Source organism: Salarias fasciatus, chromosome 17, assembly GCF_902148845.1.
Source record: "Salarias fasciatus chromosome 17, fSalaFa1.1, whole genome shotgun sequence".
Lineage (NCBI taxonomy): Eukaryota > Metazoa > Chordata > Actinopteri > Blenniiformes > Blenniidae > Salarias > Salarias fasciatus.
This window is the reverse complement of record NC_043761.1, coordinates 3058923-3076590: the sequence shown is the minus strand read 5'-3', so window position 1 is coordinate 3076590 and position 17668 is coordinate 3058923. Positions and strand designations below refer to the sequence as shown.

The following is a 17668-nucleotide window of genomic DNA, read 5'->3' as shown; positions in this document are numbered from 1 at the left end:
CTCTTTATGAACAATGTCAGCGAGTGCTGGAGGAATTAATCACAAAGAGGAAATATGTCACGGGAAAAATGTTGATTTTTCCTGTATAGTTAATTAATTGTAATTGGATCTGTTTTCAAATTCACTCATGTAATACTTAAAGAAAAGAAAAAAAATAGCACCAGAGATTTATAATGTCCTTTCACTTTGGATGTATGAATAATTTATGACTCAATCTCCCAAGCAAACCTCAGCCAAATCTTTTTGGTGTAATATTCCATTATGTTTGGATGTCAAAGGAAAATGCTGTGTTCATATATTTGATGAAGGCCTTGCAGCAGGCGTTTTTTTTCTTTTCTTTCTTTTATCATCTCTGCTGTTTTTGGAGGACTGAAAATTGCAACCACAGACCAAGTGAAACATTACTCAACTCCATGGAGATAAGGAGTCCGGGTCTCTCCAAGCGAAGGCTGTCGGTTTGCCGGGTTGGGAGAATGTGATTGAGCGTGTCCCTGGGCTCCTTATACCGCTGCTGCTGCAGCCCCCCGATATAGCGATTGATTAACCTGTCCCAACGTGGCGTTTGCTGGCCCCGCGCCCGTTCTTGGGGCCAAAACACACCTACCCAGACTGTCAGCCGCTGAAGTTATAACATCATGAGTCCCCTCATGAGGCGCCGCCATTGTTTTAAAATGGAGGCGCATCAATTTCACGGACCCGGCTGCCCGGAGAATGATTTGTGAGCGCTATTATCCCCTGAAATCACTTTGGAAAATGGTCGCTGTGTGAGGACAGGAACTGGGGATGGGGTCCGTGGGGGTGGAGGGGTGGCGGTTGGCTTGGTTGGATGCGTATCATGGTTCATTGCTTCTCTGTGTAACCGTTAAATCTCACGGTGTGTTTAAAGAGGCATGGAAGAGGCATCAAAGGCACCTGGGCAGGTGACGCTGTCCACAAAACAAATATATATGTGAATGATGAGCGACGGGTACGGGGACAGGCAAAACTTCACCCATGAATAGGTGGCAAGCAACTTCAGAAACCCCTAAAAACAATGTTGTTTTGGCAAATTTACACCTGTTCTCTTTTTTTCTTGCTGAATATGGATTGTCTCTGTTAAATAATAGCAAGAGGCAGCAGCTCCGCTTTGCATTTTATCTATATAATTACACAATTATGAAAAATTGTCACAAAAGAGTTTCAAAGTCAAATTTTCAGTAACATCTGTCCAGATTCTTAATGTACACTCCCTGTTTAATAATGAAGCAAGGATGCAGAGATAGACATTAAAACCAACAAGCTTGTGGATTCAGCTGTTATTCATTCAGACAGGATCTAGTTACTGTAGGGGTTCCCTTCAGGAGTGTCACACTCGTTTCCCTTCAGTCGCCACATTCAGAACCAGACCAGTAAATAACCGCATAGTAACGTATAAATGAACGGAATTCTAAATCTGTTTTACTCCAACAAAAAGTTAATGTATTAACTTCATATTTAATGAGCTCTCCTTTTAACGAAAATGAATTTACAGCTATAACATTTACATTTCCTGAAGTCTACAATGAGTTTTATTTTGAAAAATGCTTCTCTTCCACCAGCTGCTATTTCCTTGACTTAACTCCAACAGTTTTTAATTTTCATGTGTCGTTCAGCCGTCGTTCCGGCGCCTTTACAGCTCACAGATCACATTGGATTTTTAACCAATAGCCTAGTTTGAAAATCAACATGCAATCTTATTTATTTTTAAACAGGTCTTACAGGACAGTTTTCATTTTGAATCCTTTCAAAGTCATTGTTGTTGTAACCGGAATCTATGAGATACAAACTGCTGACTGACTCGTTTGATCATTTCAAGCTTCCTCCATTGGAGGCAAATGCAAACTGAAGAAATGTATCTTGTTGGGAATTCGCTTCACTCCCAGTTTGTCTGACCCTCCCACCGACTCAACGACAGAATGAGCAGATCGCTGATAGGAGCTGCTCATTAATCAGGTCCGTTCAGGCCATCTCCTTCCTTTCAAGAGTTTCCTCTCAGTCGGAAAACTCAACTAAATGAATAAAAAAAAAGTGTTTGGATGAAGGCTTTGTCGCCACCTGCTTTCATAAAACCAGCCGCCGGAACACAATACGTGGTCGAATGTTGAAGTTATCAGCGGCGTGCAGGAGTGAAGGAGCGCCCTCCACCCGCCACCCTCCACCCTCCACCTCTGCTCTCCACACCTTTCAGTTCACTCCACGGCGGCGCCGAGCCGTTCTGCTGAGCCCAGATAAAACGGAGAAGAGAATAGCGGAGAACAACGTTTAAAACGAAGCCTGGGTATTAATATTAATCTGGAGTGGACCGCAGGAGGGAGGAGAGCGGGACCGTTTGGATTTAAGAGATGATTTAAAATGTCACCGTCGTCCAACATGCTAATGTTTTATCGCGCTGGATTTGTGTGAGAAATACGGCGAGTCTTGAGTTCATCACCAGGAAGTAAAAGTGTCAGCGGGGAGAGGAACGGCTCCTCTCCACGTCTCTCACCGCAACGGTCGGGTTAAACAGCTGCGTTTGATTGATCGCACGGCCTCACGCCTCACATTCAGTCCAGCGCTTTTCACTGGAAATAATGCAGCACAGAGCGCAAATAAAAAAAACCAAACACAAGGACTAAATCTGAAATCAAAAGCATGAAGTGAGGGGAGCAATAGAGGGATTTAAAATATAAAAAAAAATCTAAATTAAAAACTTAAGTGAAGCAGTTGAACACTGAGGTAAAACAATAAAGCTCCAAAATGAATATAAACAAACTGATGAAATAATAAATGATTTAAATACACTATAGCTAATCTGTTTAAAGTCTCTTTAAGTTGGATGGCCTTAAGTTTGTCATATTTTCCAGAGTCTGATGTCTCAGTTTCCATGATATTTCACGTGAAAACACTGTTTTTGCATTTTTCTTTACATGGCAATGTAACTACCATGTTTATTTATTCTATTTTATTCAACTGGCATAAAACCCATTGAGATCAAGATCCACAGCGAACCTCACAGGGTCTTTACCAGCCCAAAGATTTAACAGTATACAACAGTTAAAATGATAAAATGCAGAAACAATCTTAAAAAAAAAAAATGCAGATTATGGAAACAAACAAAGTGCAATAGTGTTAGCTGGAGTAAAGTGTAATATAGAACTTAAGGTGCTATTTTGCTGTAAGAGACTTAAAAAAAAATGACTGGTTGAAACTTGAGGATATGAACTGGGAGTCACGACAGTCTAGAAGCAGATGTTGTTGTTGTCCTTCTACTGAGCATGTGCAGAAGAACCGGCACAGGTGCAGTAGCATAAAAAGTTTTCTCCCGTTTCCACGGTGACAAAGCATTTTCAAAAAGGTCAGAAAAGTACATCTCATCCAGGCTTTTCTGTCTTTAAGCTTGACAAGTTGATCAGAGTGATCTGAATTCATAGGTCAGTAGATGTGTGTATCATCTGCATAACGCTGCAGATTCATGAAGCGTTTCCCAGTAATGTTCCCTGCAGGAAGCATGAATCATGCAAACACACAGACACACACACACACACACACAGGTCAGGATGCAGACACATTTTGATATGAACAAATGGATACACACTTGCACAACCCTCCACGTGCACGCTCAACCCTCCATGTGCACACTCATGCACACGAGTTCCCAGTTAGCGATGTTTCATGCGGTAAATTCTGCTAAATGTGACGGAAGCCTTTCATAAATGTGTTTACAGTTGCATTTTCAGTCAGTTTGATGAACTTTCACTTTTTTTTTTTTTTTTTTAATCGGATCTGTACAGTTTTCTTTGAAAAAACACACTTTTCATGCTGTGTTTACCTAAAGCTGATGAAGGTTATGCTCGGCAGATTTAAAAGGCAGAATCCGACTGAATCACGTCTATTGTTGGTTTTCATCAGTCTCATTCATGGCGGATGGCGTGTTGAGGTTCAGACACGCCGGGAGCTCCAATAGATAGCAGATATAGATCACCAGTAACGTTCAATACCTCTGATTTTCACTTTGTCGAAGCTTGATTGAAGGTGAAAGAAAAGAGGCTCAAAGATTGTCGACTCCCTGTTCTGCATTTTGGCCTTTTTCTGAGTTCCATCAGCTTGAATCAGGAATCGTTTCTCTCAGACAGAGGAGTAAGAAGAAGGGCTGGACCCTGTGAATAACGTCGTGACCCTGCTCTCCATTAAACTGACACCTTCAGTCTTCATATTGATTTGTCTTCATATCATATCCCAGTCCTGGTGATTCACAGCAGCGATAATCGGTTTTGTTCCTGCATGTTCAAGACGTTTGAGCGTTTCTTCCCTCCAGAGACACACATGTTGGGTTAACTGACGGAATCTCAGACTGTTTAAACGAAGATGCAACACGTTTCCCGAGTTTCTGCAGTTTCTGTGCGAACGAACAAGAGACAAGAAATAACTTCCTGTCTGTCTGCTTGACCCATTTTATTCTTCAGTTCTCTGCAGTGTGCAACTTTTCCCTGATGTTTAACTTTTTGTGGACGAAAAAAAAAAAAAAAAAGAAAGTCCATTGTGAATTTCATCGCGGTCTTCATGTTTCCTCACCTGGTTTCTAACACAATGAAGTGTAAAGAATCCACAGAGTTCACTCACAATGCTTTAAATCCACTTCCAGACATGTGGATGAAAACCCCTGAATGACAGAGTCGAAATCTGCTTGATGGATTGAAGCCCCCCCCACCCACCCCCCCCACCCCCCTCCACCCCCCTCCACCCCCTCCGGTGGGATAACCCTCGCTCTCTTCTTGCCCCCGAACTTTTTTGTCGCTTTGTGAAATTCTGAGCATGTCGGATGCTGTAAGGCACTTTTTTTTCCCGCAGCTGAGGATTTGAAGGGTTGATAGAACGGAGTCCTATAAATATGCATTGGGTGGATTTATCAAAAGGTGGAAAAGATTTAAATTGGCCTGCTTATCGGTTATTCCAGGTGAAAAGTTAAATAAACAGATGGAATGTGAAAAATCGCTGCGGTTCATTTTAGATCCGTCTCATTCCTCGAGAAAAAAAAAAAAAATTAAAATGTATTTATGGACGTGCACAAAGCAATCTCCGACCGGCGCTTTTATTTTTCAGTTTGTTTTTGTTTTTCTGAGCAGATTCAGATCTCGTCTCGTCGTTTGGCTGGAAGCTCAGGAAGGTGTGACACAGAAATCCCTGTGATTCTCTGTGTTTGTCTTTCATCGTCGCTCAGTGGCAGCCGAACACGGCAAACACAGATTCGCTGGCGGCGCGGATCTGAACTCTTACTGGAGCATCGGCGGCGCCAGCGTCGGAGGTCGTAGCTTTGAGCGACTCGAACCCGGAAACACATCATTAAAATCTGATGAGAATGTGTTGATCAGACATTTAATGAAAACAACACACACAGTGTGGGTGTGTGTGTCTCCAGGTCTGCTGTGGCGGGGAGACGACTCCACCATGGAACTCTTTTGGAAACATTTTTTCTTGCTCTATCAGTTAAATGCGGTCGTAATGGAGATTTTTTTTCTGCTTTACTGTATTGTCATACGGTGACATCTCCTGTTTCCAGACGGTATATTTTGACACAATTTGATATTTTAGTGGCTCTTGCTTTTCACTGGTCGGTTTTTGGGTCACGTTTGACACCCGATCACTGGAATGTTTTGTTGTTGCATCTTTGTGTGCTCGCAGGGGCTTTTCCTGAAATCGCCAGTCACTTCGCCTGATTTCTTAAAGCTTAAACCCGTCTGTCTCCACCGGGTTTGCAGTGTTCTCCTCTCTTCTCTGTCATTAGTTTAGCAGAAAGCATCACCGTCAGGTTCCTTAATGTGACTGTAGCAGCATTCTGTTGTCGTACAGAGACATCTAGTGGTCACAGACAACATCATGGAAAATGTGTTGAGTTTTTTTTTCTTGACTTTAAGCTAGTGTGACTGTTTCATGACTCAGTCCATTTTAACTCAATATCCTCTGAACACAAACATTGGGGTTAGGAGGAGGAAAGAGTGACGGAAATGATGACTTCACTGTTCTGAACTGGATCCAAAGTAAAAGCATTTTCACTTTCAGGCAGTCTGTCCTCATCAATCCAGGCCCTTCGGTACTTTTTTCCAGCATGTTTGAGAAAATTTTGCTCATCCTTTGTTATCAAGACATTTGCATTTCAGTTGTGGGCTCGGGAAACTCGTCAGCGAAGAGTGAACAAATGCAGATTTTCACGGGACTGAGAACACTGGAAACGGTTCAGGCTGACGTGATAAGAGACACGAGAACTCCTGTGCATGTTGCTTGAATGTTGTCTTTGTTATTAATGTCTCACTGCTGGCCGCACCGCACTTTGCCGCTTGGGGATAATAAATTTCACCTTGACCCAGAAAAGAGCCAGAAATATCCGCCATTCCTCTTATAGAGGGATTTCTTCACAGTGGAATCACACTCGTGATTATATATAGTCTTTCATTTGTTTAGGTTAATCAGAGCTTGCTGGGAAAATGTATGTTAAGGGTTGATCTTTTATAATATCAATAATGTATCTGTGGTCAATAAATTGTAAAAAAATTAAGAATCAAATATCTCCACCTCTGAGTCTGGTTGGAATTGTTAGTGTTTCTCAGTAAAAGCGCCATCGAATGATGCCGAGTTGAATATTCTTTGTGTTAAAGACTGCGCTGCTTTAAAAGGAACTCTGGGAGCCGTTCAGTGTCTCTGTATAACGGCTGAGGCGGCGCAGACAACTCGCCACATTTACTGTAAACAGGCCAAGTATAGTTTACACCAGAAACAATAAAAAGCTGCCATCTGCACTCTGCTTTCAGTGTGAGGCAGGATCTGCTCACAGACTCAGGAAAAAACAGGATTCCTCTTCTATTAAGCACCTTTTCCTGAAGACGGATCATTTGTCAATGGATTAATCTACATAGAGATGTTTCATTCTCCTGTTCTGACTTGTTCTGTTTCGCCACATGAAGCAGGTTTGAGCCAGGAGGTGAAATTTTCCCCTGTTGCTTCTGTCAGCGAGCCCCTGGGCTGTGGGAGACTCCATGTGCAGCCTATTGAGTGCATTTATATTGGAATAAATTGATATCAAGGCCAGATTTAGCTCTGATCTGACCGGAATGTAATTTTTATTCCCTCCTAAAATGCCACTCGGTGTTGACTTTTCCACTGAAGGGGAACCTTTAAATGCAACATCTTCATTTTTTCCTCTTCCTTTCATAGCTTTTAAAGATGATTTATTTTTAATTAAAGTTGACTTTTGGCTCCAAATGTGCCAGGAAATGAAATGCTTCCGACTTCTCAGGAGGAAAATAAAGTGTCTGCGGCGCCACGGTTTCCCCTCGGAGATAAATGTGACACTGGGGTCCAAACATAAACTCGCGGCGCGGCATCGCTTCGGTAACGGCGCCACGGAGAACAGAGCGGCGCGAAGGAATCGTCACTGGATCAAGAGAGACGTTGCAACCTTGCTGCCAGAACCGTCCTTTGGCGTTGCGGCTAATTAGCGCCGTGAGCTGGATGAGGGGACGTGCCGCGGTGCAAACAGCCGAGCAAACTCCCGGGGTCTAATACCAGCTCCTTCTGCCCCGAGGTTAAACACATCCACTAATCTCCCCCTTTGTTTGCTTTGGGTTTTGCGTTATTCTCCCAGAGCGATGCACATCTGCGGCGGCGCCGCTCCCGCTACTTTCACTCAAGCGTTCAGCTTGAGACGCAACCAAAACAAATCCCCTGGAAATATGAGCGACGGCTGCTTTTATGCGGATTTCCTGATCGATCGGGAGACGCCGTTTCTCCCATCATGTACATTGGAGGCATGAGTCGGGGATATTCAGGAGAGAGACGGCGAGATTGATAAACAGGCTGACAGCCGGCCTTTCAGACGGTTACATAACCAGGACTTTCCATCCAGACGCCGGCCCCCCTGCTGGGATGTCGGCTGAGCGCAGATAATGAAGAGCTTGGTGCAGACGTCCGCCGAGATCTATGACCAGGTTGAGATTTGGAGCCCCCCCCCCCCCGCCAGTCATAATGCTGATGCTGCAGGAAAGCGGCGGCCCACTCTTCAACAAGGCAGATGCAGTCGGGGGGACAACAAGTACGAGGAAACTGCATTACAGGCGTTCCCTTGGGAGAATTTAAAAATGGAAAGCCTTTTTTTTTTTTTTTTCCGTTGCTCCTGCTTTCGACGAGGTCTCCCCAAAGCGCCTCCGACAGTTCACGGCGGCGCCAACGTTGTTCTCATGACGCGGCGAATGAAACGGCGCTCTGAGGGCGATCTTCTGGAGACGCAGCAGTCATCAGACATGAAACAGCAATTTCACTGAGGGGTATTCTGAGGTGAAGAATGGTTTCATCTCTCCGGATGTCAGTTAGAGCTCCCTGTGTACCTTCCTTCTTCTTCTTCTTCTTCTTCTTCTTTTTTTTTTTTTCCTCCCTGCATGTCACGTCTTGCTGTTCTGCACTCAGGAGGAATTTGTTATACTTCTAGGTGACACACAGTGGGACAGTTTCATAACTGGAAGGGCACTTGCAGAGCGCAGACCTCCACCGGGGCTGCTGGCACGCTCGTCGAATGCAAATCAGCCGTCGGAAACACTCGGTTTAGTGGTTCTGCCGAAATCCCTCCATTTTTCATGTTACTTCAAAGTCGGAACTGAGCAAATGCTCCACTTCAATTTCAGCCATGAGATGAACACTTTCAGCAAATATCACCATACTTGCATGGATCCTGCCTGGCAAGATACATTTCTTCAAAGCGTTAATAAATAACGGTAAATATTCAAAATAATGCAAGAAAACTGTTTTGAATTTACCTCAAAGCTGATATTATCCACTAAAGTCAGCAAATTAGCCATCCCTTCCATTCAGAAATGTAATAATGCTTTTGTGCTGTGAGGAATCCGATTATCTACTTCAGATTGGAAAAAAAAAAAATTAAGTCTATTTTTTCTAATCAGAACAAAATCAGTTTTGTGACCTCCCACTCTCTGAGCGCATGAATCCAGTTTCTTAGCATGCATGACTCAACACGTCAAGCAGATGCCTCCAGATACCTGTTTGACCCACAGTATGTCTGAATGTACATCGTGGGATGGAGGTATTATACGTGTATTGATAATGTTTTGGCAGCAGTCCATCTGACCACGGGGCCTTTTTCCGGTGGGCAGAACTCCGACGTTGACGTGTGTTTACGTTCGTCCGGGTACGAAGCGTCTCAGAGCAATTTGATGGAGGTCAGCTTGACTCAGTCGTGTGTCTCAGAAGACATTTCACCCCTCAGGAAACCAGTTGAACCGACGAAGCCATTTGAGTAAGGGGCTAAACGCCTTGCCTGATGGTGAGCTAACCCAAACTCGATTCAGTATGAGTTGGATGGATGATCAATCCGGATGCAGGAACCACCTGAGTCCCAGGCAAACGCGTCCAGAACAGTCCAAAACCTTCTCCACACTGACCAGGAGCCAATTCTGGCGGGATTGTTTCCCCTGCAGTTGGTCCTTGGTCATTGGGTGGGTGAACAGGACTCATTCTGTCATCTTCACACCGTTTTTGCAGGACATGCTGGGATTTTATGGTCCACATGGTGTTCCAGCCAGTCAGCAGAGCGTCTTCTCTGCCAGACCTTTAGGGCTCCTCAGTGAGGACAGTCGGTCGCCTTATTAAAAAAGAGTTACCCGTCCCCAGAGGGCGGAGCGGGAGGTAGTTCTGAGGAGATTAAGGTGATGGAGTGCGGATAAAGACGGCCACTCCGCGCCCGCTGAGACCGGACACCATCTTTTCTCTAACCTCCACAGCCTGAAGCCGTAACACAGACCGAGTCCTCTGCTCGGGGCGGAGATGAGACTCGTCACGGTTCTGGACGGACAATCAGTCTGGAGTGTCTCCACTCTGAGAACATATGTTCATTCCTGTAGATTTAACTGCCTGTTGGCGAGCAAGAAGATTACACGTCCTTTATTTGAAATTCTAATTATCGTCTGATTTTCTGAATAAATTTATCTTCTTACATGATTACAGAACACTGAAGTGTGCTTCAGGCCGCGCTCTCAAATGGAAAAGTTGCATTCTGGGTGTCTGTTTACATGACAATGGAGCAAGGAACCACAGAAAACGCAACTTCAGGAACACGCCATAGATGAATTGGACCCACCACAGATCATTAGGCAGATTTCCACCGTGGGAAAATAATCTGGACAGTGTGTTTTCTCGCCGCACAGCTCCGGCTCGCAGGCTTTCGGCGTTTGAACGGCTGTCTCTTCTTCTTCTTCCCCTTCCAGGCAGCTGTTTTGTTTCAGAAGCTGCGAGCTTCTGCGCTCGGCCTGCCGCCGCTCTGTGATTAGTCATAACACTGAGTGGCGTGCCGCAGACGGTAATACCCAGTGTGTCCGTGCAGCGACGCGCCGCCGACACAAACGGTTATCGGGACGCCGCATCTCTTCCCCGGCGCACAGGCTGGCTTAGTGCTCTCAACAGCGTGGCCTCGGGGCTCAGGATTTCCTTTTTTTTTTTTTTTCCCCGCCGTAAGCCGCTCCCGGCTTCCCCTCGCCAACTGAAACTCCTCCGCCTGGTTTCGGAGTCAGGTGTGACATTTGGTGGCTTTTGCTCCTTAAACCCGCTGAAGACACAAACAGCGGTTTGTGGAGAGTTCCCTTTAATAACCGAGCGAACCCCGCTTGAAGGGATTTCTCCGCCGCTCTCAGCTCCTGCTCGGTGCTCCGCGGGAAAAAGAAAAATTTGCATTTAGAGGTGAAGTTATTGGCTCGGCAGGTAATATAAGTGATGGAGCTGCGGGACTCTAATGGCCTCCGAGGGCCGGGGCTCCCGTACACGGTGAACTCAGGCCACCGCCATTTACATCGGAGCCGCCATCATTTCCTCAGGTCGCGGTACAGTATGTGTAGATTATGTATAATGGGGATTATAGGTCCGCGGGGACGTAGCGCCGTATAATTGTGAGGACAGGAACTGAAATTCTAAATCAGGGCCATGACTTCTTTTGCCCTTCAAACATGGCCGACTCAGTATCAGGCCCGACCAGCGCAGGGTTCCAAGGTAAAGTATTCCAGGCTGAATTCATGGGTGAAAATGCAGATAATTAAATGCATGTAGGGAACAGAAATTGCAAAATGCAGCAAGTTTTAATGAATTTTTTTCGGGGGGTTGCTTGCAACTGAAACCTAGTTTTTAGGTATTTCTGTGTCCCAACAGTTAACTTTGGCTATTTCTAAAGTTTGTTTGTGGGAAAATCAACCATTTTGACTGTTCTTTGTGACGAAATAAATCAGTTTAAAGTCGTCCCAATACTTTTCTGTTGAAACCTCAGGCAAGTTGTGCGTGGTTGTCTTAAATTGGCCAGAACTTGAACAACATTAACATTTCATTTGTGTTGTGTTGCGGTTTGTTACCGGTCCACCCATCTATACTGGTTCTATTAAGGCAGCGTCTTGGTTCGAGGCAACTTGCTTAACAATCTTTCAGTCGATCTTTCAGTCATCAGACTGCAAAAGAGATTTCAACTTAAGGTTTAACCTGACGGGACGAAACAGGAAACTCGTGCAAAACCTGCAGCTATCCAACTAAAACACATCGTTCGTTGATGGAATCCTGCAGAATCGGATCGCCTCCTCTCTGCTGCGGATGAGCGTTAACGCTCTTATCTGTTTTTGCTCTTCCTTGCAGTGGCCATGGCGATTAACCATGCAGCTGGAGCCAGACGCACGCCGAACGCACGCCGTCTGAACGTGTCGACCGAGCGCGAGGGAGCCCAGCGGACCGCGTAACGCTCGCTGTGAGTATGGACTCGCCGTGCCTCTGCGGCGCCGGAGTGTTTAGTCACGGCCGAGCCGAACCCAGAGAGAGGTGAACTGATCCCCCGCTCTGATTTTATCAATGAGTCATTCCTTAAATGATGCCCCATCTGGTGTTATATTGTAGTGAGATACCACGCTTACTCACGACGCACGCCGATATTTCTCTACTTTTTAATTTCAGAGAGTTCCTGTACGTCAGTCTTGATCTATGATCCCCCGTTTGCTTCCCGGCCTCGCAGGTAGCTCTAATTGCCCTGAATATATCCGCGCGTTAAAGTAATGTATTTTCTGTACGGACTGATTATCTGTCATAGATGTGTCAGGTTTATTTCCTCGCCGCCGCTGGTAGCGCCACGCTGTAATTAAACTGTGTCTGCGTGACACGCGTTCCCCCCGCGCGACCGCAACGCTTTAATCAGAATCAATGGTTACCAGCATGTTCTTGGACATGAAGTGAAAGAGGGAAACCGAGAGTCATCACACTCTTTATGCGTCGCGCTGCTGTCAGAGGTCGTTCAGAGAAAAGGGCCAGGGACCGGTGGATTGGGGGGGGGGGGGGGGGGGGGGGGTAATTCAGACTTAATTAAAAACCCACATTCATCAGGTAAGTAACCCTTTCAGGGTGAAGCGTAATGAATTCTGCTTTCAGTCTGTAATAGGAATGATTTTACTTCTTTTTTCGTTGAGGTATTCGCACTCGCGTCCCACTTCTGCTCAAAATGTAACCACATGCAAGCAGTCAAGAGCATTTACCCGAACCTCCCTTCACTGTTATACTTTCAGAAGCTGTAATTCTTACTGTTCAGGTGGCGTCATTCCGGACGTCACCGCAGCGCCGCTGTGCAGCTGTTTCAGGGGAAATCTGCATCCTGCATTATTACGTCTTTGACGCCGTCTGGATGTACGATGAGAAAAAAATGTTTTACTGAAGGAGGAAATATTACATAAACACAGTAATGAGGTATAAAAATGGTGTCAACTTTCCCCTCAGAGTCTCTCAGGCACCTTTTTCATTTTTGAGCGACAGTAGAAATCTGTTTGTGACTTTTTGGAAACGCTCAGACTTCATCTCCATGAAAACGACGGAAAATGCGACTTTTTGGAAACACTGTTGCTGCATGTGAGCACCGCGGCCTCCAATAGTCATTATTTTATCACTTCTAGTAACACTGACTCTGAACTCGAGCTCGATGCCCCCCCCCGTTACTTCATCACCACTAACGTTGCTTCTCTCAGGTACATCAGTTGTTCTTGACTTCCTGATGGCGTGCAGGCGTGGGCCGCTCTAGACCTGGCCACACGGTCCAGTGTTTTCAATGTTTTCCTGCTTCGGCGCACCAGAATCGAATCAGCTGGTCATCGGCAGACTGCGCAGAAAGCTTTAATAGAACGACACGAGTTAAAGGCAGGCGTGTTGGAGCGGGAGGCGTCTCTTAGATGCACTTCGGACGTACAATAATTGGAAAACCAGGTTTACATATTTCACACCATGGACACGGATTGTGTTGTAAGACTCAAACGTTTGTCCCCACGTCGTTCCCAACTGCATAAAAATAGCCGTTTGAGTTTCGTGCTCCCTGCCATCCCAGGCTGTAGCTCCCTTGCTAAAAGGCTGCCGCTCTGTCAATGTCACCGTCGATTCACCGCATTGGAAAAGAAAGTAATCCTCCCCGCCGGTGTCCGTTATTAAAGGCATTTCCATATTTGATCAGACAGGGGAGTGGAGCGGTGCGTCGCGTTCCGGAGCCTCTGAAGCCGTCGGAGGAGACGCGGGTCGGCCGTGCCAGACGGGCTCTGCAGACTCAAAGGACACCATGTATAGCGATGTAGCAGCACTCCATATCAATGACTCCACTTCTCACTCCGGGGCCGCGTGCGGACATTATCAGCAGATGTGGCGTATGCACGAACACACACACACACACTCACACACACACACCGTTTGATGCCATTCCACTAACAACACTGTCAAGAGCCTCCCTCTTCATCCCGGCGAAGCTGTCCAGAGCCATATCTCAACCGGAGTTATGACTCCTTGAACGGACGTTTCCAGCTGATGTCTGTTGGCACTTGTCTGTCTGACTGGATTCCTCTTTTGTGTGTGTGTGTGAGAGTCAATGTCTCCCGGTGTGTGTTCTCGATTGCATACGTTTTCGGCGTGGGAGAATCGGTTCTGGCCGCAGATGACGGAGCCAAAACGCAGACGGATCGGCGTGCACGGAGACGCGCTCGCCGCAGACCCACTCAGAACTGGGTCTGCTAATACATATGCAGCGCGGCGCCGAACGCCGTCCATTAGCTGCGACGGCGAGAGCGAGGAGTGTCAAATATGCATGAGGGAGTGGAGGTCTGCGGCAATTAATACAATGGCTTCCCGGGCCGAGCACCTAGATGCATGTCAAGCCCCCCGTCTCTCTCTCTGCTTGTTGAATTTTTTAGACACACTAATTTACAGATGCGGAGCCGGCGGTGGGTCGTACTTGTGATTCGGGCTGTAAGAACAAGGCTGGGCTCAGAGATACAAAATTCCAGTTATTGTATTTTTTTCTTTTGCCATAATTGAGCTGTGAGATTTGATTTGTTAAATTGCAGCCTAATTGTTTGATGGTGTCTGGCCTGTTGTTTTGCTAATAAATTACTTAAACCGCTTCACATTTATGCGACTCAAATGGACTTTACAACCAGCGGACGACTCCAGTTCTTTCTTTCTTTCTTTCCGTCGCCGCTCCTGCATCGCCGCTCCTGCGGACTGCATTACGATCGTCTTCAGTAGATTGTGCAGCATTTAATTCCACCTCACTTTTTGCTGTTGCCTCTGCAGATGTTTTTAACCTCCAGTCAGATATTGATTGAAATGTTCAGCCGGGTGTGAGGAGGGGGCGGGGGGAGAAGGAGGCGATATTCAGAGACATTCGGTTTGTAGGGAAGCAGTATTGATCGCACTTAAAGTGACAAGATTGAGGAGGCCCACTTTGACACGTTATCCCTACTGCCGCCAACAGACGAAGTGCGGACCGGAGGAGCGGCGCCGATTGATTTCTGCGATCATGAATGGCCCGAGAGCCGTGAATCAGTCGCCCAAGCAACGCCGCTCCAAAAAAAAAAAAAAAAAAAAAGTCAACAGTTTTTCATTGCGCCGCGGTAATGCACGCACCGACGCCCCGTTTGATTTAAGAGGACGAGTAAATACCATGGTAATGAATGGGCGCCGTGCGCATTCTGACGGGCGCAGGGGTCCTGGCGGCCCGGCGTCTGGAGCACGGCGCCCGGCAGTATATCTGCGGCGGCAGGCAGTCCGTTCAGGCATCTGCGGGATTCTGTTGTGCATTAATTCAGCGGCGAGGCACGGAGCTGATATAGCCTCTCCTCATCTCGCCGCCATCCATCAGGTGAAATTGCCTTCTTCTAGCATCAGGCTGTCAACAAGAAATAACAAATGTCGCCATGCAGAGCAACACATGATTACGGGGTAATAATGCCCCGGGGTCAGGCCAATGCGACCTCGTTCAGAGCGCCTCGCTGAAAGGAGCCGGTGAAATACTGGTGGAATTGGACGAGGAGTCTCATCAGGTGACCGGGTCGTGTCGTGACATCTGCCTTTAATGACGGCCTGCGCGGTTTTAGAAAGAGAGAAGCCGTCCCGGCGTGTGAGATAATCCTTGATGAAGCACTCAGGGTAAATTCAGAAGTCTGCATGAGGATGATTGAGGACTATTTTTTCTGGCGAGCTCTTTGACCACCACTCAAAAAACCATCTTTGGCCAATAGCGAGGGGCGATTTGGACATTGTGTAAATCCATCACTGTAATCTTCCAGGAAATTGCACAGGCGTCTCCAGGTCTAAATGAGATGTGGCTGCTCTCTCAGACCGAGGACGAGGAGGAGGAGGAGGAGGAGGAAAATTAAGGATAGGCAGCACAGATTTTGTGAAAGACGAGCACAGTCCCAATATGTTGGAAGGGGATGTTTGGGTAGATTACATCGCATCCGAGCGGAATGAGAGCATACAATTAATAAATAAGATCCAGTAATTGAATGGAAGGGAGGAGGGAGAGAAATGTTCGACACGCTTCGGCGGCCGCGGCTCCTTCCACGCCGGCGTCGCGCTTCCTCCCCGTCGCCTGCAGGTCTCCGCTTCCATGCGCCGCATAGCCAATTACCCGTGGAAATAAGATAGGGAAGCCAGTTGCGAATGATTAACACACTCGGCGGAGCACCTGGATTCGGCTGCAGGAACCTGAATGCGCCAGGAGTGATGAATGTCGCTTCAGTCGCATCGGTTTTCGGGTCAGGTTACGTAACGTTGCCTCTTTCGACTGATGTTCATCAGATGGGAAAGCGATGAATCGCCGGAGGGTAAAATGATGATCAATTTAATGAAAACAAGGTTCATGAGTTCATTTCCAGAGGCTCCAAGCACCACTGTTGTGTAAATGGGCTCCTAAAATGCCACAGAAGTTTTAGTTTTCACTTCAAAATGGACCCGGATGTTCATTTTTTCACGGTTTTGTTCCAAACAAACTGAAACCAACATCGAATCAACGAAATGATCCCGGTCCTGGCACGAGTTCAAGAGTGTGAGTGCAGAGTTAATTGCATGATTTCCACATCCCCTAAAGAGTTCTTCTTCAGACTCCGGTGCTAAAGGTGAAGTCTGATACTAAAGCTTTAATCAGTTTTCAAGGAAGACAGTTTGATTCTACGAGTAAATCAGCAGAATAGCGGGACGAGCGGACCGGAGTCCAGATCGATCGACCCCATTAATCCCCGCAAATCGCACCCCGGTGTCTGCGGGATGTAAGAGAAAGAGGGCGGTGAAATGAGGAGTTGGCTGATTGGACTGAACGTTGCATGAGAGGCTCCAAAATCGAGTGTTTGCACTCTAGTTGTAGGGAGCGTTAACTAAATTGCGAGGTCCACTGGCGCTCCAAGGACTCCGAGGACACTCTAACGAATCAGGCTTAAGGGATTCGGTTGGATTGGACGACTCGACTGTTTCTCTCTCACACAGATTTGCTGAAAGGGAATCTGTGCGCCGATGGCGTCGCCAAGAATCTGGCGAATCATCGTCCAAGTCCAAATTTTGACCATTTGTGTTCTGGGTCTGCTTCCCGCCTGATGAGATTGGACTGAAGACGGAAGCGTTAGGAAAGTCCTTCAACCAGAAGAGAGCGGCGCCGAGTTTCTGTCCGTTGAATCGGGCGGCCGAGAGGCACGGCTCCGCTTGACGAGTCCGATGTGACAGCAGACTTCCCTCGGCGCCGGGAGGTTTGATACGCGCACGTGTGTGTCAGCAAAACCATAAAATCATGTGCAAATGTATTCTCGCAACAACTTTGTTCTCTTTAAAACTGCGTCGTTGATACTCTTTCATTTGTTACCTACAGTAATCAGAACGCAGGAGGCGTTTGCGGAATTTATGTGCATACATGCATCTTTAATAATACGAGCGTGAATTCCCCTGACGCCGTAATATATTTTAATCATCTGAGGATTTTAGCGATTCAAATGAGGAGGTTTTCCAGCTGGGTGGGATTAGCGGCGTGCGCGGCGGAGTGGCTGGAGCGTGCGCGAGGCCCCGTTGTTGCGTGGCATGCGTGTGTTTGTGTGCAGCCGCCCGCATGTAATGAGCGTCCGACCCCATGCGGATCGTTTCCCTCCTTGCTTTTAATTAGGTTGTAAATGTCAACATATGAAGCGTTCTCCCGCGCCGCGCGGAGCACGGGCGCGCCGCTCGTGACTGCTGTTCGTCTTTTGTCACATGTTGACTGGGACAATTAGGGGAGCGCGAGCGGCTCCGCGGCGGCGCCGGGAATAGCTACCTGGGGCGTCCCTCACTCCCTGACCCCCGTTCCTCCCATCATGCATCACAA

General features: G+C 46.9%; 1 protein-coding gene across 1 annotated transcript in view; it reads left to right on the top strand.

The window, feature by feature from the left end:
- The window catches only part of chrm2a (cholinergic receptor, muscarinic 2a), a 71144-nt gene that overhangs the window by 19477 nt on the left and 33999 nt on the right, over nucleotides 1-17668 (top strand). Inside the window, exon 2 of the mRNA XM_030113459.1 lies at nucleotides 11665-11773. The gene's annotated coding sequence lies outside the window, so the exon portion shown is untranslated. The remainder of the gene's footprint in view (nucleotides 1-11664; nucleotides 11774-17668) is intronic.